Source organism: Lethenteron reissneri, chromosome 30, assembly GCF_015708825.2.
Source record: "Lethenteron reissneri isolate LAM-NWPU_2019-01 chromosome 30, ASM1570882v1, whole genome shotgun sequence".
Classification (NCBI taxonomy): Eukaryota; Metazoa; Chordata; class Hyperoartia; order Petromyzontiformes; family Petromyzontidae; genus Lethenteron; species Lethenteron reissneri.
The window spans coordinates 9,291,216-9,309,545 of record NC_083808.1 but is presented as its reverse complement, the minus strand read 5'-3'; the positions used below and the strand labels follow the sequence as shown (position 1 = coordinate 9,309,545).

Sequence of the window (18,330 nt, the reverse complement as noted above, 5' to 3'; positions counted from 1 at the left end):
ACCAGAGGAACGCCTTTCAGTGCCCTGCAACGAAAATGTTTGTCATACGACAATGGGACCAAGATCATAAATTCTCAAAGTTGGAATGTGTCAGTGAAACAGCAGATATGTCTGTTTTGCGTGCAGTCTTTTGTTTACTGGGCTGACACAACCAACTCACTACACATGAGACCGCTTAATGAATGGTGGCTAAAATCCGGATTGAAACTCAGGATATCGGTGTTGCCAGGCCCTGACACTGTACCAACCTGCTCAGCGACCCCAGTCACCTCCAATAGAGGACATCATTTCACTGTCGCCTTGCCCAGCGACGGCATTTCACGGATTGGCGATCGAGACCCTGTTCCGATTTGTTGACCTAAAGCAGCCACCCCAATAATGTCGCTCGCAGACGACCTCGAGCGAGGGACAGGGTGCCTGTCCCTCGCAGCAGCTCAGGGGCCGTCCATAAATGACGTCACGCGACTTTGGACGATTTTTAACCCCCCCCCCTCGTCACACGGCGTCACAAAAAGTCAGACCCCCCCCCCCCTCAAATATGACGTCACAAAGCTTTGCCCCCCCCCCCCCCCGAAACCATATTTCCATTTTGAAAATAAAACATGCTTCAAATCGCTTTAAACTATTCTCATTGTAGTGCGTATTTAATGTGGCGCTGCACTCTGATGTTGTAGGAGTGTTGTTATAACAATTAGTGTTATAACAATTAGTGTTATAACAATTAGTGTTATAACAATGAGTGTTGTTAGAACAATTCTACCACCACCGCTCCCGCACACCACCACAACCACCACCCCACAAGGCAGCCCTGTGCGTTCCGCGCAGTGTGTTTTGGGGCGGCGCGGAAATGAGGCACTGACGACGTGCCCTGGTTTGTTGTTGTTGTGCCCTGGTTTGTTGTTGTTGTGCCCTGGTTTGTTGTTGTCGTAGGCCCGGAGGTGGCAACCCTGGCGGTGTGCCTCATCAGCTGAGCGTTAAACAACACTCAGCCCTGCCACCGCCTGGAGCTGGCGAAGCCTGCGGGCTCCCCCCCCCCCATCTCTCTCTCTCTCTGATCGTTTCCCTTCGTCTCTGTTTACTTTAGGCCACAGGCCGATCTGCCTTAAAAGGATCGTGTCTCTCTTTGCCGGAGATTATGTCAAGGTGACAGAACGCAGTCGCGACTTCAACACTCAGAGATTGGCTTTCCTTTCGCACAGGCTGAAGAATTAAACTTTGGCGTTTCATGCAAAAGTGAGATTCCGTGAAAATGAAATCTCGTTTAGGAAAACGTTTTTAATTAAACTGCATATAATTGTGCAAATGTCACATTGTTCTCTCCTTTTAATTAAGACGTATTATTATTTTTACATCGCACTAAAGTTCGGATTCATGTAACGTCGAAATGCGATTGCATCTGAAGACGCTGAACGGGGAACGTTGGGGGCATGAACACCCTGGGAAGGGGATGTATCTTTATTAATACTCTGGTTCTTTCGGGAAAGTCACGACGTTTCGATCGCTTGTGTTGCGATCGAAACCTCGTGATTTATGTGTCTTTACCGAAAGAACCAAAGAGTATGGATTCCTGCAGTCACGAAAGCTTCAAATCAAGATCTTTATTCATGTTAAGGAGAGAAATACCGCCACAGCCAGAGGTAATGAAGGGAGGAGGCCTTGAGCCTGGACTAGAAAACGGTGGCAGGGATTCCACAGCGAGGATGGTTTGTGGGAAGGGAGTTCCAGACGACTGGAGGAGCAGAGGAGTTAAAGCATTATCCCGCTGAGCAGAGGTCAACTGGACTGTCGCCTGATGAAGCTAGTTGTAATTGCTGGCGAAACGTCGTACTCAGATTGTAAATGTTGTGGCTTGGCTCTCCAACACGCCGGTGGTGCTGTACTAGTACACTACACTATACACTACACTACTATACACTACACTACTACACACTACACTACTACACACTACACTATACACTACACTACACACTAGTTCTGTACTAGTGACGAATTGGCACGTTCTGTTTACGTGACAACCCTTACTAGTTGGCTGTGTCGGGTGGTGGTGGGCTTAACGACACATATATTTACGCAATATAACACAAAAACCTCTATTATGGATGATATTGGTCGCGACAGCCTGCCACGTGTTAAACCAACTGGGGGGCTTTGACGAAATGCCTTGCTGGTGCATAGAGTTCACAGGGGGCAGGGGGGGGGAGTAGAGTGAGAGGCAATGACGAGTCCACGGAATGACCGTGAAGACGGCAAGTGTGATCCTTGACATGGATCCAGGATTGTATTGGGAGCCAGTGGAGCGATCGGGGTGATGTGGTCTCATTTACGGGTGCGGGTGAGCTGTCTGCCAGCCGCATTTTGGATCATCTGGAGTTTGATGATGGGGAGATTCGTGGATGCCGTGAAGGAGGAGGGAGTTGCGTTAGTCTAGCCGGAGATGCGATGAAGGATTGGATTAGAGTCTCGGTGGCAGCTGGGGTAAGGAAAATAATGGATGTGAAAAGTGAACATTCCATTTATTCTAACATAACACAGGCCGCAGAAAGTTAAGATACGACTGCAAACAGACCTGGATTTTTTTTCTTCATAAAAGCCTACAATGAGTCACATCTACTGTGGATGTCTCTGTGGAATAAATGAAACACATTTTCAAGTCTTTCATGAATTCTTTTTTTTCCCACAGACAGGGTCTTTTACTTCACTAAACCCACGCAAAATTCTCCACAGTCGCGCTGTCTCCTTCCTTCAGGCTCGAGTGATCCAAACTGGGTGCCCAATTATTGTCCTCATCAACAACAAAAAGCCACCTCCAGCAAGTTCCTTGCACACATCACGGGTCCGTCCGTGGCTGCGTGTGTGCACGAACGGTACACAAAGACAAAGATCCCCCGTGTAGCCTGTAACAGACTGCAGGGGTAAGTGCTGTTAGCGAGTAGCACCTATGAAGGCCGGCACGGCACACGAGGGGGTGGGTGGCCAACACTACGCCCGGCCGCCTTTGTCTCCCTAGTGGCGATGTTTGCACACTGCACCAGGTACTAATTTGAGGCTGAGTCGACCTAGGGGACACCCAGGACCCGTTCAGATAACCGTCGCTGGTGTTGACCGTGAGCGGGAATCGAATTCGAGTCGCCGGGTTTGTAGCGCAGCGTAGCGCTAACCGCTACACTACCGCACATTAGCAGAGTAATGATGCATCGATTAGTTGATGAATGTACATTTTAAAAATCTTATCATCAGCCATAATCGACCCACTGCAATCCACAGCGGGATTAAGGTCTCCGCCAGTCCGTAGCCATCTCTCGTGGTCTTGCCATACAACAATCCATCGGGCACACGATCTGTCTCTGCGGTGGCTGCTTCTCTCGGAGAGCGTTCCCTACTTTCGTCTTGCTGTCACTCGTTGGGTCTCGACCACCCAGCCGCCGTCACTATCCGGTGACCTGTTCTGCCCAGGCCCAGTTGCATTTCTCTGAAAAGAATTGTAATAATACAAATCTACGTCTGTACGGTGTGCATTTCATCCGTAGATCCCGATGCGCCGTGTGTGGTAAGCAGGAAATAAACAGAACCAGGGTACACGGCCAGAACTAGGGGATGAATACCAAATTTAAAGAGGTGAGTTTTCAACAGCAATTCTTGACTGCCTTATTACCAAAGGCATAGCGTTCCACAGTCTGGGAGCGGCGTTGGCAGTCACCACGATGTCTGTAACCCTCCTGATCCACGTGTTCCTCCTGTCCCCAGATAAATTCCAACTCTCCATGCCTTGTTGCTCAGACATCGAACCGCGCGTGTAAGAATCCACGTGGTTTTTTTTCATTTACGTTTTTGTTGCCTGCGATATGTTCACATGGCCCATGCTGCTACTCGAGGCCACGACAACTACCACAATGATAGGATAATAAAAAAATATTTTTTAATAGGCTCATTTGTGTTGTTTCCCATTCTTTTTTGTAATTTCAACAGTTTTGTTCATTCCGTTAGCTTTAAAAAAACGATTCTTACACGCACAATTTGATACATTCATTGGGATATTTTAAAGTGTAGACATTAGTCTATCAACCGATCCGTAATCACAACCCAGATTCTCAAAGACGCTTCCTTAAATTTTGACTTAAAACTTTCGTGACTGCAGGAATTCATATTCTTGGTTCTTTCTGCAAAGTCGCGTAGATTGAAAATAAAATTAAAATAACAAATAAAAATTTTGAAATAAAATTCAAATAAAAAATAATACAATTTATTTTCTATCTACGTAACTTTACCGAAAGAACCAAGAATACGACGCTTCCGAAGTTTGCCTTCAGTTTTACAAAGTCGATACTGACGCTCAGATGAGACTCTAGACAATGATTCCAACTGCACTGTTAGACGCACCCGATGCCTGCCAGCCCTGATGCGTGTGACGACACCACCGCCACAATTTTAAATGTTCATCGGGCAACTCGTGAAGCCATCCACCGGCTCGCCAACATCAGCGTGGACACGTCTACAGTGTAAACAACGTTGTTGAGCAACAATACGAAGCGAATGGCAGGAGCAGCAGTTGCGTGAGAGAGAGAGATAGAGCCGAGCCGTGATAATTATCATCGCTGGCAGTGGCCGAGGCCAGCTGCACGACCCATTCCAGATAATGTAATCTCATGATTAACACTGGTCAACACACTTTTTCTGGCATAAGGTATTCCAACGGTTTGAAGGTAATTTTGGGATGCTGATTCCAAATCTGGCATCAGTTTTTGTCTATCACATCAGGTTTTTGAGATATCAAATATTGCATTTTCAATAAAAACTGCAGAAGAAAAATATTAAATAAATGTGGATATCTACATAACATTATATTATAGACACACTATCCTAAAAATACAGCACCATATTTTAACACTAAGGCAGTCACTGACTCGCAACAACTTGCAATCATAAGTGACAGAGTTAATTTCGGGTAAAATCAATGAAAATGGGGTATGCCGATAGCATAAAAATGAGATGTGATAGACCAAATCTGAGATTAGATTTGCAATCAGCACCCTGAAATTAGTCTAAAACAGCTGCAAAAGTCCAGGTCAGAATTTTTTTTGTTGACCAGTGTAATTAAAGAAATAAAAACCCTTCACGTAAATTAGGGCATGAACGTGCCCGAGGCGGTCACTGTGTGCACTGGCAAATGGGATTTGCGGAGAGCAGAGATGGAGTGTTACAGAACGAGGAGATCGCACGCGCAGATCGCAGGGGGCGGCTTCCCGTGAGGGCGGTGCCGCGACTTGGCGTTGCATGAACACCGCGTCCACTTCAAGCGGCTGTGCGTACACGCGTGTGTGTGTCACGTGTGTGTGTGTCACGTGTGTGTGAGTGTCATGTGTGTGTCACGCGTGTGAGTGTGTGTATGTGTGTGAGTGGGGAGCGGTAGTGTAGCGGTTAGCGCGCTGCGCTATGAACCTGGCGACCCGGGTTCGATTCCCGCTCACGGCTAACACCAGTGACGATTATCTGAACCGGTCCTGGGCCTCCCCTAGGTCGACTCAGCCTTAAATGAGTACCTGGTGCGGTGTGTAAACATCGCCACTAGGGAGACAAAGGCAGTCGGGCGTGGTGCTGGCCACCCACCCCCTCGTGTACCGTTCCGGCCTTCATAGGTGCTCGCTAACAGCACTTGCCACTACAGTCTGTTCAGGCTATACGGGAGATCTATGTGTGTGTGTGTATGTGTGTGTGTGGAGAAAGACGACGTTTTGGTTAACGCACGTATTTGTTGAGTTAAATTCCCGGCCATGGCCAACACGACTGGTGACTGACTTCGTGACCAATTCCTCAGCCTCCCCGAGGTCTGCTCGCCTCGTGAGCGACTCCCTGCAGTGCTTAATAAACATCAGCACTGGGGAGACAAAGACGGCCTGGTCTGGTGGTGGCCACACCCCCCTTCGTGCACCGTGCCGGTGTGCAGTGGCGCGTGTCAACTACACTTGCCCCAGCACCCTATGGGGCCGTCCATAAATGACGTCACGCGATTTTGGACGATTTTTGACCCCCCCTCTCTCTTCGTCACACGACGTCACAAAAAGTCAGACCCCCCCCCTCCCTCAAATATGACGTCACAAAGCTCTGCCCCCCCCCCCAAAAAAAAAAACATGCTTCAAATCGCTTTAAACTATTGTCATTGTAGTGCGTATTTAATGTGGCGCTACACTCTGATGTTGTAGAACGTGTTGTATATATTTATTTAAAGTTGCGCATTTTCATGTGCCGTTACATTTGTCAACCCCCCCCCCCCCTCGTCACACATCGTCACAAATGCCTAATCCCCCCCCTCTAGGTGCGTGACGTCATTTATGAACAGCCCCAATGTAGGCTACATGGGGGATATTTGTCTTTGTGGTGTGCAAAGCCAAAACATCTTGTCACGTTCCATGCCCCTTACACTCAGACGCCTTCCCCTCTGACGAACGTCTCACTGCCCCAGCTACGGCTCCTTTCTCTGTCTTTCACTCACCCGCTCACTCACCCTCTCACTCACTCTCTCACTCACCCTCTCACTCACCCTCTCACCCACTCACTCACCCTCTCACTCATCCTCTCACTCACCCTCTCACTCACCCTCCCACTCACCCTCTCACTCACCCTCTCACTCACCCTCTCACTCATCCTCTCACTCACCCGCTCACTCACCCTCGTTCCCACCTTCACCTCTCTACCTTCTCCTCTCACCCGCTCACCCTCTCACTCACCCGCTCACTCACCCTCTCACTCATCCTCTCACTCACCCTCTCACTCACCCTCCCACTCACCCTCTCACTCACCCTCTCACTCACCCTCTCACTCATCCTCTCACTCACCCGCTCACTCACCCTCGTTCCCACCTTCACCTCTCTACCTTCTCCTCTCACCCGCTCACCCTCTCACTCACCCGCTCACTCACCCTCTCACTCATCCTCTCACTCACCCTCTCACTCACCCTCGCTCTCACCTTCACCTCTCTGCCGTCTCCTCTCACCCTCTCACTCACCCTCTCACTCACCCGCTCACTCACCCTCTCACTCACCCTCTCACTCATCCTCTCACTCACCCTCTCACTCATCCTCTCACTCACCCGCTCACTCACCCTCTCACCGTAATCTCTCCCCAACCCTCCTCGTTCCTCCCTCCCCCTCTCTCTCTCCGCTCACAAACTTCCCCTTCTCACAGGTACACGTGCGTCTCGCTTCGTGCCACTGGCTTCGGCCCAAAGCGAATTTAGTGGAGGAACGGCGCCTGGTAATTTACGTTCCCGTCCTCTGCGCGGAATGCCCACGAGAGAGGGTTGGGGGTGGGGTGGGTGGTGGTGGTGGTGGTGATGATGACTCCCGTTGGTCATTAAAATCGGCAGATGGTCTCCTGCCAGATGTGCCTCCCTCGACAAGATTTGGGTGCCCGAGGGCCTATGAATCCCTTCAGAGGATTTTGCTACTTTGCATGCAGTAATTGCTTTTCTTTTACTATTACGAGAGGCACCGTTTACGGAAATAAATGCAGTTTTGGATTATTTTAGTTTTTTAAACATTACGCCGTACTCTGTGGTGCTTGACCGGTTATTGAAAGCGTCGCGTGAGATCACGCGAACGTCTGCTGTCATCCCCCCCCCTCCTCTCCCTTTGCTGGAGAGTTCATGTGTAGACGTGAGCTGTTGGCTATGACGGCGGCACACAGTGGACGACTGCTCTGGGTCGACGACTCCGAGACGCAGTAGCGCGGCTCGTTGCTAATTCCCTGCGGGTGGCTACAGCAATTAAAGTGGCTCAGTGTCAACGGCAATAATCGCCGAACTCTCCAATGCGGTGGATATGCATTTATAAACATCGCCTCCAGCATACAGATAATGGTGACTGACAGCTCGATATTTGACTGATGTTCGAGATGAGCTAGAAGCAGTCGTGCAGTGGCATATACAAAAGCGGTGAGTAAAATAGGCCATGTCCCAGCGAGAGGTGGGTAAACTTACATCACTCGCGGTCGCCCTCGACTGCACCACTGACGAGTCAGCTGAAAAGTTGTACAAATATAGTTGAGTCCGTGCTTATGGCTACAAAAATAAATGGTCTTACACTTTGGGCCAGAAAGATGATGAGGCCCAGAATGGCATTGGCTTTACTCACAGCGCAAGGTCTGCCTGAAGTCTCGTGCTAAACACTCACAAATGTAGAAACCCCATCACCGGTGAACCAAGTCATTTGCTTCCCGTGGAGCGTGACACCAGCGCTGATATAAAGCGGTCAACGCATGCCGACAGTGACTCGCTCGGTACAGATTCAGAGATTTCTGGGGTCAGTGCTGTAAGCAGTCTTCAGTTAAAGCCCTGCACTGCTAAACCACGTATTTGATGATAATTGGTTCTTTACCCTTCTATCTGGCAACAAAACTGACACCTTTTTGCAAGGAGTCATGTTTGCATAGACCGCAATACCTGCAGTCATAATACAAACAAAAGAACATAACTCTGATAATGTGCACTGTCCTTGAAGTTGATTGGTCCACACATTATCAGAGTTATGTTCTTTTGTTTGTATTATGACTGCAGGTATTGCGGTCTATGCAAACATGACTCCTTGCAAAAAGGTGTCAGTTTTGTTGCCAGATAGAAGGGTAAAGAACCAATTATCATATTTTTACTGGCAAATGAGGTCCCCATAGTGTACACGTATTTGATGTTGAGTCAACCCAAGGGTGGCCCGGGCCTCGATAAACCTTTCACAAGTGCTGTTTGTGCATCGTAGTCTGAAATAGAAGATGGGTCACCAGGCCCATAGTGCAGTGCGCTCCCCACTATGCCACCACTCCCTTTGCGAGCGTACACTGAAGCGCACACACTGTGCGCAAAAAATAATTCGTATTTATTTATCCAGCCCAACGTGAATTTCTTAATGTTAATTTGCCAAAAACAACGAGCGCCCTTCTTTGCAACGGGAACGTTATCCGTGCCGTGACATCACCACCGCGGAGTGAGGTGACGCGTTGCGTAACTTGGCGACGTTCGCTTCACGGACCCCATTCATCCCCTCGGCCGATCTGTGGCTCCAGAAGGGGATGGTGGGTTGAGTGGAGGAGCGGGCGGCCAGGCTGGCAGGCTCGCGGGCTGGCAGGCTGGCAAAAAAAGGAACCCAGGGTGACGGCAAGTACGTGCGCTGCAGCCACTGCCCCGACCGCCTTGCCCAACCCGCAACAACAACGCCGCCTTTATATTTCACGCGGTGGACCGATGAAAGCCACCTGTGTCGGAGGTGACCCCGGAGGCTCGGGGGGCTCACGATGGTCGTGTCGGAGCAGTGAGCTCGCGGGGCCGATGTGCGGGCTGATGCTTTTTGGGGTTGGTGTCTGTCTTGTATCTCTCGGGAGGCTAATAACGGCCCTGTCGGTGGTTTTGAGCCAGCAACATTGGGATGCTGGTTTCAATCTCTTCAGCTTGGCACTTCTTTCTTTTTGTATTCTTGGGTTCTTTTGGTAAAGTCACGTGGATAGAAAAAAATAAAAGTAAATAAAATAAAAATTACGACGTTTCGATCACAACACAAGGGATCGTCTTCAGGAGGAAAAAGGGGCAAGGTCACTGAAGGCAACCGTTTTTAAAGATTCAAAAAATGGGCGTGGCACGAGCGTCCTGGTGTCAGAACGTAGTGGGCGGGGCATATGTGCCCTGGGCAGAGGTCGCAACCGGGTACCCGATACCCGTACCCTACCCGATACCCGGCTACCCGTACCCGGCCGGGTACGGGTACCCGTTTGCGACCCTGGTGCGGCCGGGTACGGGTAGGCCGTGAGTCACTGGTGAGTCACCGTTTGTCACTCATTTCCCAACGTCTTGTCTCTTCTTACAATTCAAGTTCCTAGAATCAACCCACCCGCGCCTGCAACATGGCTTCATCCCAGAGGTCGCAATCAGGTACCCGATACCCGTACCCTACCCGTACCCGGCCGGGTACAGGTAGGGTACGGGTACGGGTACCCGTTTTCGAGCCTGGTGCGGCCGGGTACGGGTACGGGTAAGGAATCAAAACCCTATGGGGACCTCATTTGCCAGTAAAAATATGATAATTGGTTCTTTACCCTTCTATCTGGCAACAAAACTGACACCTTTTTGCAAGGAGTCATGTTTGCATAGACCGCAATACCTGCAGTCATAATACAAACAAAAGAACATAACTCTGATAATGTGCACTGTCCCCGAAGTTGATTGGTCCACACCCGAGACAGCTTTCCTTCGAGCCTAGTCTCACATGGGTTGGACCAGATGGCGTCATCAATCAACTTCGGGGACAGTGCATACATTATCAGAGTTATGTTCTTTTGTTTGTATTATGACTGCAGGTATTGCGGTCTATGCAAACATGACTCCTTGCAAAAAGGTGTCAGTTTTGTTGCCAGATAGAAGGGTAAAGAACCAATTATCGAATCAAAACCCGTTTGCGACCTCTGGCCCTGGGGTCAGAGAGCACCAAGTTGAAGCACGGAAGGTAACAAGAAAGGAACGGACGGTGACAAGAGGACATGCAGCTTATACTTTAGTTTTCTACGTGGTTGTTGAGTAACTGCAGCTACATATCATTAACATTCCTTTCCTTTGTTACTGCTAATCCCTGCACCCCCCTTGGTTGCTGCTGATCCTGCATAATGCATGGGCATAATATGACTTTGACACCCCCCCGCCCAACGCCTACGCATTTTCCATGAATATGCTAAATTCCTCTTCACATGCACATTCTTTTTGTTAAGGCGCTCTTCAACCCCCAATGCAGCTTATATATAAGCTCCTAGTTTGGTAGTGTCTCATTCTTCACCTGAAGACGGCTGCTTGCGTTGTAGCCGAAACGTCGTGAGAATTGTTTTATTATGTTTTATTTTTATTATTTTATTACTTCCCTTCTACGTGACTTTACCGAAAGAAACAACAAGATGCAGCTTCTTCCTTTCTCTCTCAAGAACACTGAGCCAGTGCAATCGTAATTCAGCATGGGTTCCAGCCACCAGCGATCAAACGTGGTTCTCGAGTGTGACATTTGCAGATGGGTCAACAGTGGCTGCACAAGATAAACCATTACGTAGCTCATTTAGTCTTTCAGTTAATTTAGTCTTGCAAGCAATGAGGGCTACTATTTAAACAATTCAGTGGACCGATTTGTAGTGAACCACCCTTTAAAGAGCGTAATTGTTCTCTGTTCGCTGTTGGGGTTAGAGAGGTCTGATTAACTAAAAGTCAATTTCAATTCTAAATCACTCCTGCTGAAGTATACATTGCTGATTCTGATCAGCTGGTGGAAATTCCACATTCCTGTGGTGGTCGACTCACAAACTCCTTCTCGTCTTCCCGCCGACTGGTGCAGCCTCATCAGGTGGTGTTTATGTTATACACCCTCGAGGGATGATGATGATGATGGTGTGGTGATAATGATGATTATGATAATGGTAGTGGTAATAAGAGTGAAGATAATATAATCTTGACCGGGATTTCCACTCATCACATCCTTACAGATTGGAGCCCTTTCTCCGCTGGCAACCTAAAGAAACTTCAAAGACTACAAAACAACCTAGCACGCGTCGTCATTGCCCACACTCATCCCCGTCTCGACTCACTAGCTTGTCTCCGTGCTCTCAACTGGCTACCCATTGCCAGTAGGGTCATATACAAGATCGCCTGCCTCTGCAACCAAGCCTTCACATCTGCCTGCCCGCCGTACCTTTCTTCATTATTGACAACTTGCAGCTCAGCACACGGTAGATGCCTGCGCAGCGCGACTCACGACCTCCTCTTGATACCAAGATCCAGGATGGTCATGTCTATGCGCCGCTTCTCGGTGGCAGCCCCAACAGTCTGGAACGATATCCCTCTGCACATTCGCAGCATCACCTCAATCGCCTCCTTCAAGAGAGACTTAAAAACTCACCTCTACAACCACGTGCTTTCGAGCGACTCTGAGCTTGGCTCCGCGCCTCTGGGTTGCGGCCACTACGTCTGCAAATTTGCGCGGGTTATAAATTGAACTATTATTATTATTTATCAAGTTAAATTCTGGTCATAAATGGCAATTAGAATATATAAAGATATCGCATAGAGCCTGCTGACAGAAGTCCTGCTAGAGAACAATCACGAAGGCTGGAACGGCACACGAGGGGGTGCTGTGGCCAACACCACGCCTGGCGTGTTCCCAATGCTGATGTTGACACAATGCACCAGGTACTACTCATTTAAGGTCGAGTCAGCCTAGGGGAGGTCCAGGACCGGTTCAAATATTATCCGCTGCTATTGGGCGTGATGAACTCGGGTCGCCGGGTTATTAGTGTCTATATATAGGCCCAGATACACAAACAAAAGACTGATCTACTAAACAGATGGTGCGTTAAATGCCTGTACTTAGCAACGAAAACCTAATTACCGTAAATAGTGCTTGCTGACGTCACGGAGCGATCTGTAAATATGGTTTTAATGTTCTTGAATAAAATACCAAACGCCGCCCACTACGTTTTGGGCAGCTGCCCTTTAGTGGTTAGATAAACGGGGAGGAAAAGTTTTCCCATCATTTTAAACAGGGCTCGCTCGCAGCAAGCGGCGATCGGCTTGGGATTCCATAAAAAAAGCCTCGGTAGGAGTTAAACGCCGGTGCCCGAGGCTCTCGCAGTGAAGAACAAGTGAGAATAACAAGTCCGAATAACACATTGTCGGGGGGCCTTCATAAATCATGAGAATAAAGGGCAGGCTGAAAGCGGTGGAAAAAGGACGTTTAAAAAATGTTCAAAAAGCTCGGTTGGATTTATTTGTTCTTTTTGCGCGGCGTTTGGTTCACCGAATAATTTCAGTTGGAGAAACGTTTATTTTTTTTAAAGAGGTACGCAATCCGCGAACTTTGGCTTTACAATCATTAAATGTTTCCACTCCATTTTTCTGAGGTCTTACTTGCGAAAGCGACTTTTTGTCAAAATTGGATCGTGTGTAATGATAATGGTTTGATGGCGATGATAAATAACGTAACTTACAAAGTTCTCTTCATAATTACAAACTGCCACACACACGGCGCTGATATTGAAACTCATGCCACAAGTCAGAACATTATCAAGATTCTGTGTAATTATTACATTCACAAATCAATCATTTTGGATGCTATCGGGGTGCATGTACAATCGTAGAGGCTGTGAGGTTTCAATGAAGTTCCTGTGAAAAATCTCTTCCACGGCTGACCTCTGACTCACGAGGAAGCCGCACTATGAGATTTCCAGATGGGTTCTTTGTCTTCAGACGTGTATGGATGTATGTATGTTGAACTTTTTGGGCACCGCACGAAGCCAGCCGTGATAATTGGAGTTGCAGGGGAAGGACAATCAACTAAACACAAAAAAGCAGTTCTAAAGAAATAAACTTTCAATTTAAAAGAAGAAACCGCTATGTATTTAACACAATAGCACGAGGCCAATAGCACAATTTCAATAACAATTTAGGTCGGAGAAAGGCCCAAAATATATATTTAAATAAATCCCAGTGATCCAATGAGGGAATTGAACCCATGCCCTCAACGGTACCGGCTTGGTAACCTGACTCAGGCTCTGGCCCCATGAGCCCACCCAACCTTCAGACCTCTTCCACCCAGCCCCCTCCTCTCTCTCTCTAACAGTCAATCACTCAAAGCCTAATTAACCTGCTCAGAGGGCAGCCACGGAGTCAGGGAGCAGCATAGCAAGCATTCAAAATGTGTTCCGAACCAAAGTTTTAAGATGTGTTCAGCAGCCAATTGCATGGGGGCTGTTCATCATGATCCACTCTGGGCGAAGCCCAACGCTGCAGCGATCTGAGCTCTGGCCGTTTAATGGCACCCGACATCTAACTGGGACTGAAATGCCACAGGGAGTTTTGCCAATTCAAAAACATTGCTTTCAAGAGGCGTTTCATCAAACGCGTGACCATTAAGATTGTGAAAGAGCCAGAAAATGGCTTAGACGTTTACTTACGACTTTAGCCGAGGCCTGTGGTGTTTCAACAGAGAGCTTAGAGCTGTCTTATTTGTTTACGGATGGCCATGGCTGGCAAAACTATGTGACAAGATTGCCATAAAATTAACCCACTACGATGTTAAATTATAATATAAATAGGCCTTTGTCAATCCACTGCATCTCAATGCCATGTCGGTCTAGGGGTATTGTTTGACCATACTTCACAATACTCTTATTTTTTTTCGGTAAAGTCACGTAGGTAAAAAATGAAATTTAAATTAATAAAAATAAAAGAATAAAAAAGAATAAAAATCTCGACGTTTCGGAGGCAACACAAGCTTCCGTCTTCAGACGTCTTCAGACGGAAGCTTGTGTTGCCTCCGAAACGTCGAGATTTTTTTTCTTTTTTATTCTTTTATTTTTATTAATTTAAATTTCATTTTTTACCTACGTGACATTACCGAAAAAAAAACTAAGAGTATGAATCCTTGCAGTCACGAAAGCTTCAAATCTAGAATCATACTTCACCATACTGTTCAGTGCGAGGGTTGGTCAGGGGAGGGGGGGGCAGAACTAGGTCAGATATCACGAATCACGGATGTTTGCCGTGGCCAGGCATCAAACTCAGATTACTGGTATCACGGTGTCGGAGTGTGCAAACCACTGCGCCACCACTCCACCCCTGGGTATAACAGGTAGTACCCCTCGATTTGCGAAAGTTTGGTGTCACGAAATTGCGCGTGCACGCAATTGATGAACTATGGACACCCTTCGACTAACGAAATCGAAACGAAATGTCTCACGGCACGCGCCACGAGATCATGAAACAAGAAGCACCCAGGAGGAGGCTGCGTTATCCGTCCGCGTCAGCGTCACCGTATCCCTGCAGTACAACAGCAACGGCCTCCACATCACCGTCCCTGTCTTTTCCAACATGCAGATCTTTTGGTGAGTTCCTTGAAAATATAAAACTAAAATTATTTACTTTTAGTTATAATTCAATCGTTTTAATGTGTGTGTTCTTCATTATTATTTTTGTTTTGTCTAAAGCGATATAGGTGAATATTTAGGAGCAGAGTTGGAATGGCTGTGCAAAACATATCCCTAAATTGTTGGTATTTACATTAATGGAAAAAGTCGATTCCGATTCAGGAAATTTTGTTTAACGTGTGTTTTTTAACGAACGCATCCCTTTCGTAAATCTAGTGATACCTGTCCATCTACAGCGGTGTATTTGGTGAGATATCACTCATCACGGATGTTAGCTGTGGCCGGGAGTGGAGCTGATGTAGCCAGGTTCAGGCTATAGTGCGCACCACAGCTCCACCAACTTGAATTGTAAAGCAGATAAGTTATATTCACACATGCTTAGCATTTTGGGCTTGGGTAATTTTTGCCCAAATATATGGCTTATCTTTTTGTACCTTTCTTGGTGGCAAATGCGAAACTCGTTTTTCGTGAAATTTTTATCTCTAGATAAAATATGTTACCGAACATAAATTCAATGATAAATTTATATGATAGCAAGGTCACTGTTGTAGATTGTATCAGGGTAATTTCAGGCAATATCACTTTTGAAGGGATTATAACACTATGATAATCAAAGATGTACGGCATCTGAGGATAAGTGTGCAGTGTGTATAGAAAACAGACAGTGCACAGTGCCCCCATGATGCATGCGCGTGGCATGTTCCACTGCAGGTGGTATTGACCAACCCCCTGGGCTCACGGCCTGAATAGGGCCGGCAGATGAAGATGATGATGGGGTGGGTGGATCAGAAGTGGGGGAAGCATTTATAAAACGGGGAATGAAGATACATTTGGACAAAAATACATTTGCTCGGGGTCAAGGCAGTTCAAATTTAATCTTACCGATTGCAACGCTCATTTGCATTCATGAATGCAAATGTTTTTAGCAGCTGATAACACACGGTGGCTATTCAAGAACGTTTTAATTTAAATATCATTATCACGACTCCGGGGTGGAGTGGTGGTGCAGTGGTCGGCGCTGGCCACAGCGGGAGTCAGTGCCGAGTGACATCTGAACCTGTCCCCGGCCCCCTCTCAAAGCCCAGCACTGGGACGGCGTTTGGTGATGTGTGGACAGACAACGTCCGTGACTGAAACGAGTCAGCACAATTCTATCTAGCAGTAGATTTCGGAAGGATTGTACATTACAACAATTTCTTTCAATTATTTCTTATGTTTAAACCATGTGTAAGTGTTATTTCTTATGTTTAAACCATGTATAAGTGTTTATTGATTTCTATAGTGCTAGCATTTTCAATATGCAGTGAACATATCTATTAATTTTTTTTAGTTTTATATCACGTATGAAAGTTTCGTATTGATTAATGTTCATTGAGTTTTCTTCCCCCTCTAAATAATTGTAGGTTATTCCTGGGGGGGGGGGGGCTATCGCGTCAGTAGAGGTGCGGTGTAGCAAAATGCAACGTTGTACCGTACTATGCCCCGATATCTTTAACAACCCCACCTTCACCAACCCGCGCTGACTGGCGTGTTGAAGCTATGGTCAAATAACCCACACGTGGACTCCCAAAAGGGCTGTGCACGTACGCGTGTACACACGTGCACACGTATACGTGTGTGCACGTGCGCGCGTGTACACACGTGCACGCGTACTTGCTCGTCTAGGTCTCTTGCAAACATCACCGATGGCCTCATTCATTCGCCGGTGGACGGGCAATTTCACATTTTTGGCCAAACACTGGTGATGACTGCCTCCGAGTCACCGCACGACTTGGGCCGTTTCCATCGATGTTCCCCCGCCTCGTTGAACAACGGTTGCTGATCTGACGAGCGCTGAGCCGTTCGCTCTGACTGTCTGAGTGAGGCGCGGGGAGCCAGATGAGTCGGACGGAAGAGGCGGGAGGCGAGTGGGGCGAGCGACCGACCGACCCTGAGTCCACACGGAGGAGTGACCCGCCACTCGGGACCATTTTCCTTGCTGGATTTCCCTTCCTGCCGCTCGGCCCACAGCCACCCGTTTGTCGTGTTGCTCTTATTATTAGTACAGGTCAGTTCCATATTTATTGAACCTTACCCCCCCCCCCCCACCCCCCACAATCTAGCCTTCTTCAATGCCCCGTTTTGTTTCATTCCATTTTTTATTGTACAATTTATTTACTGCCCTTATTTATTTCCTTCGTTGTGCTATTACTAAAGTTACAGCTTTTTTTCCTCCTGCTTTCAAATTACTTGCAGGACCAATGCCGCGAAGTGCACGTAACGCAACACACGCACACACACGCGCACACACACGCACACGCACGCACACACGCACACACACACACACGCGCGCACACGCACACACGCACACACACGCACACACGCGCGCACACGCACACACACAAACGCACACACACACGCGCACACGCACACACACACGCACACGCGCACACACACACACGCACACACGTGCACACCCACACACGCGCACACACACGCACACACGCACACACACACGCGCACACACACGCACACACGCACACACACACGCGCACACACACGCACACACGCGCACACACGCACCCACACACGCACGCACACACACACGCACACACACACGCGCACACACACACGCACACACACGCATACGCACACACGCACGCACACACGCACACACGCACACGCACACACACGCACACACACACGCGCACACACACACACGCACACACGCGCACACACACACGTGCACACGCACACACACACGCACACACACGCGCACACACACACGCACACACACACGCGCACACACACACGCACACACACACGCACGCACACACACACACACGCACACAAGCACACACACGCACACACACGCGCACACACGCACACACACACACGCGCGTGCGCGGTTTTTAATGGCTGCATTCGCCTCTATTGCTCGTGGGGAAATGCCACACTTCAAGAAGGATGGCGATGGTAAAGGCGCGACCCTGCACGTGCATGCTGACGCCACCGATGGTGGAAGGGCTTCCACCCATGGCAGCCCTAAAGAGCCCCTCCAGATGGTACCCTGTACTTGGCCTGCTTTTCCACGCCGGCTAGACATCTGGGAAGAGGTGCGAGAATGCCCGCACTTTATCCCGCGACAGGCAACCTGCAGATCGACTAACTGTGAACTACCCATGTATACATACTACTCGGAGGACACACTTTAGACATCTGCATTGCAAGCCCAGCGTGCTAACCGTTGACGCCGCGGCAGCATCCCCGTATGGATGTTGAACTCCTTCATCACCGTACGTAGCCAACCGCGCTAATCGGAGGCGCGGTGGAAGGACAACAAACTGAACACAAACAAAGCAGTTCTACAGAAATGAACTTTCGATCTCAAAAGAAGAGACCGCTCTGTATTTAACGCAA

General features: G+C 48.2%; 1 protein-coding gene across 1 annotated transcript in view; it reads right to left on the bottom strand.

Moving 5' to 3' along the window:
- The window catches only part of LOC133349594 (mucin-19-like), a 53,822-nt gene that overhangs the window by 2,320 nt on the left and 33,172 nt on the right, over nt 1–18,330 (bottom strand). The gene's annotated exons all lie outside the window — the stretch shown is intronic.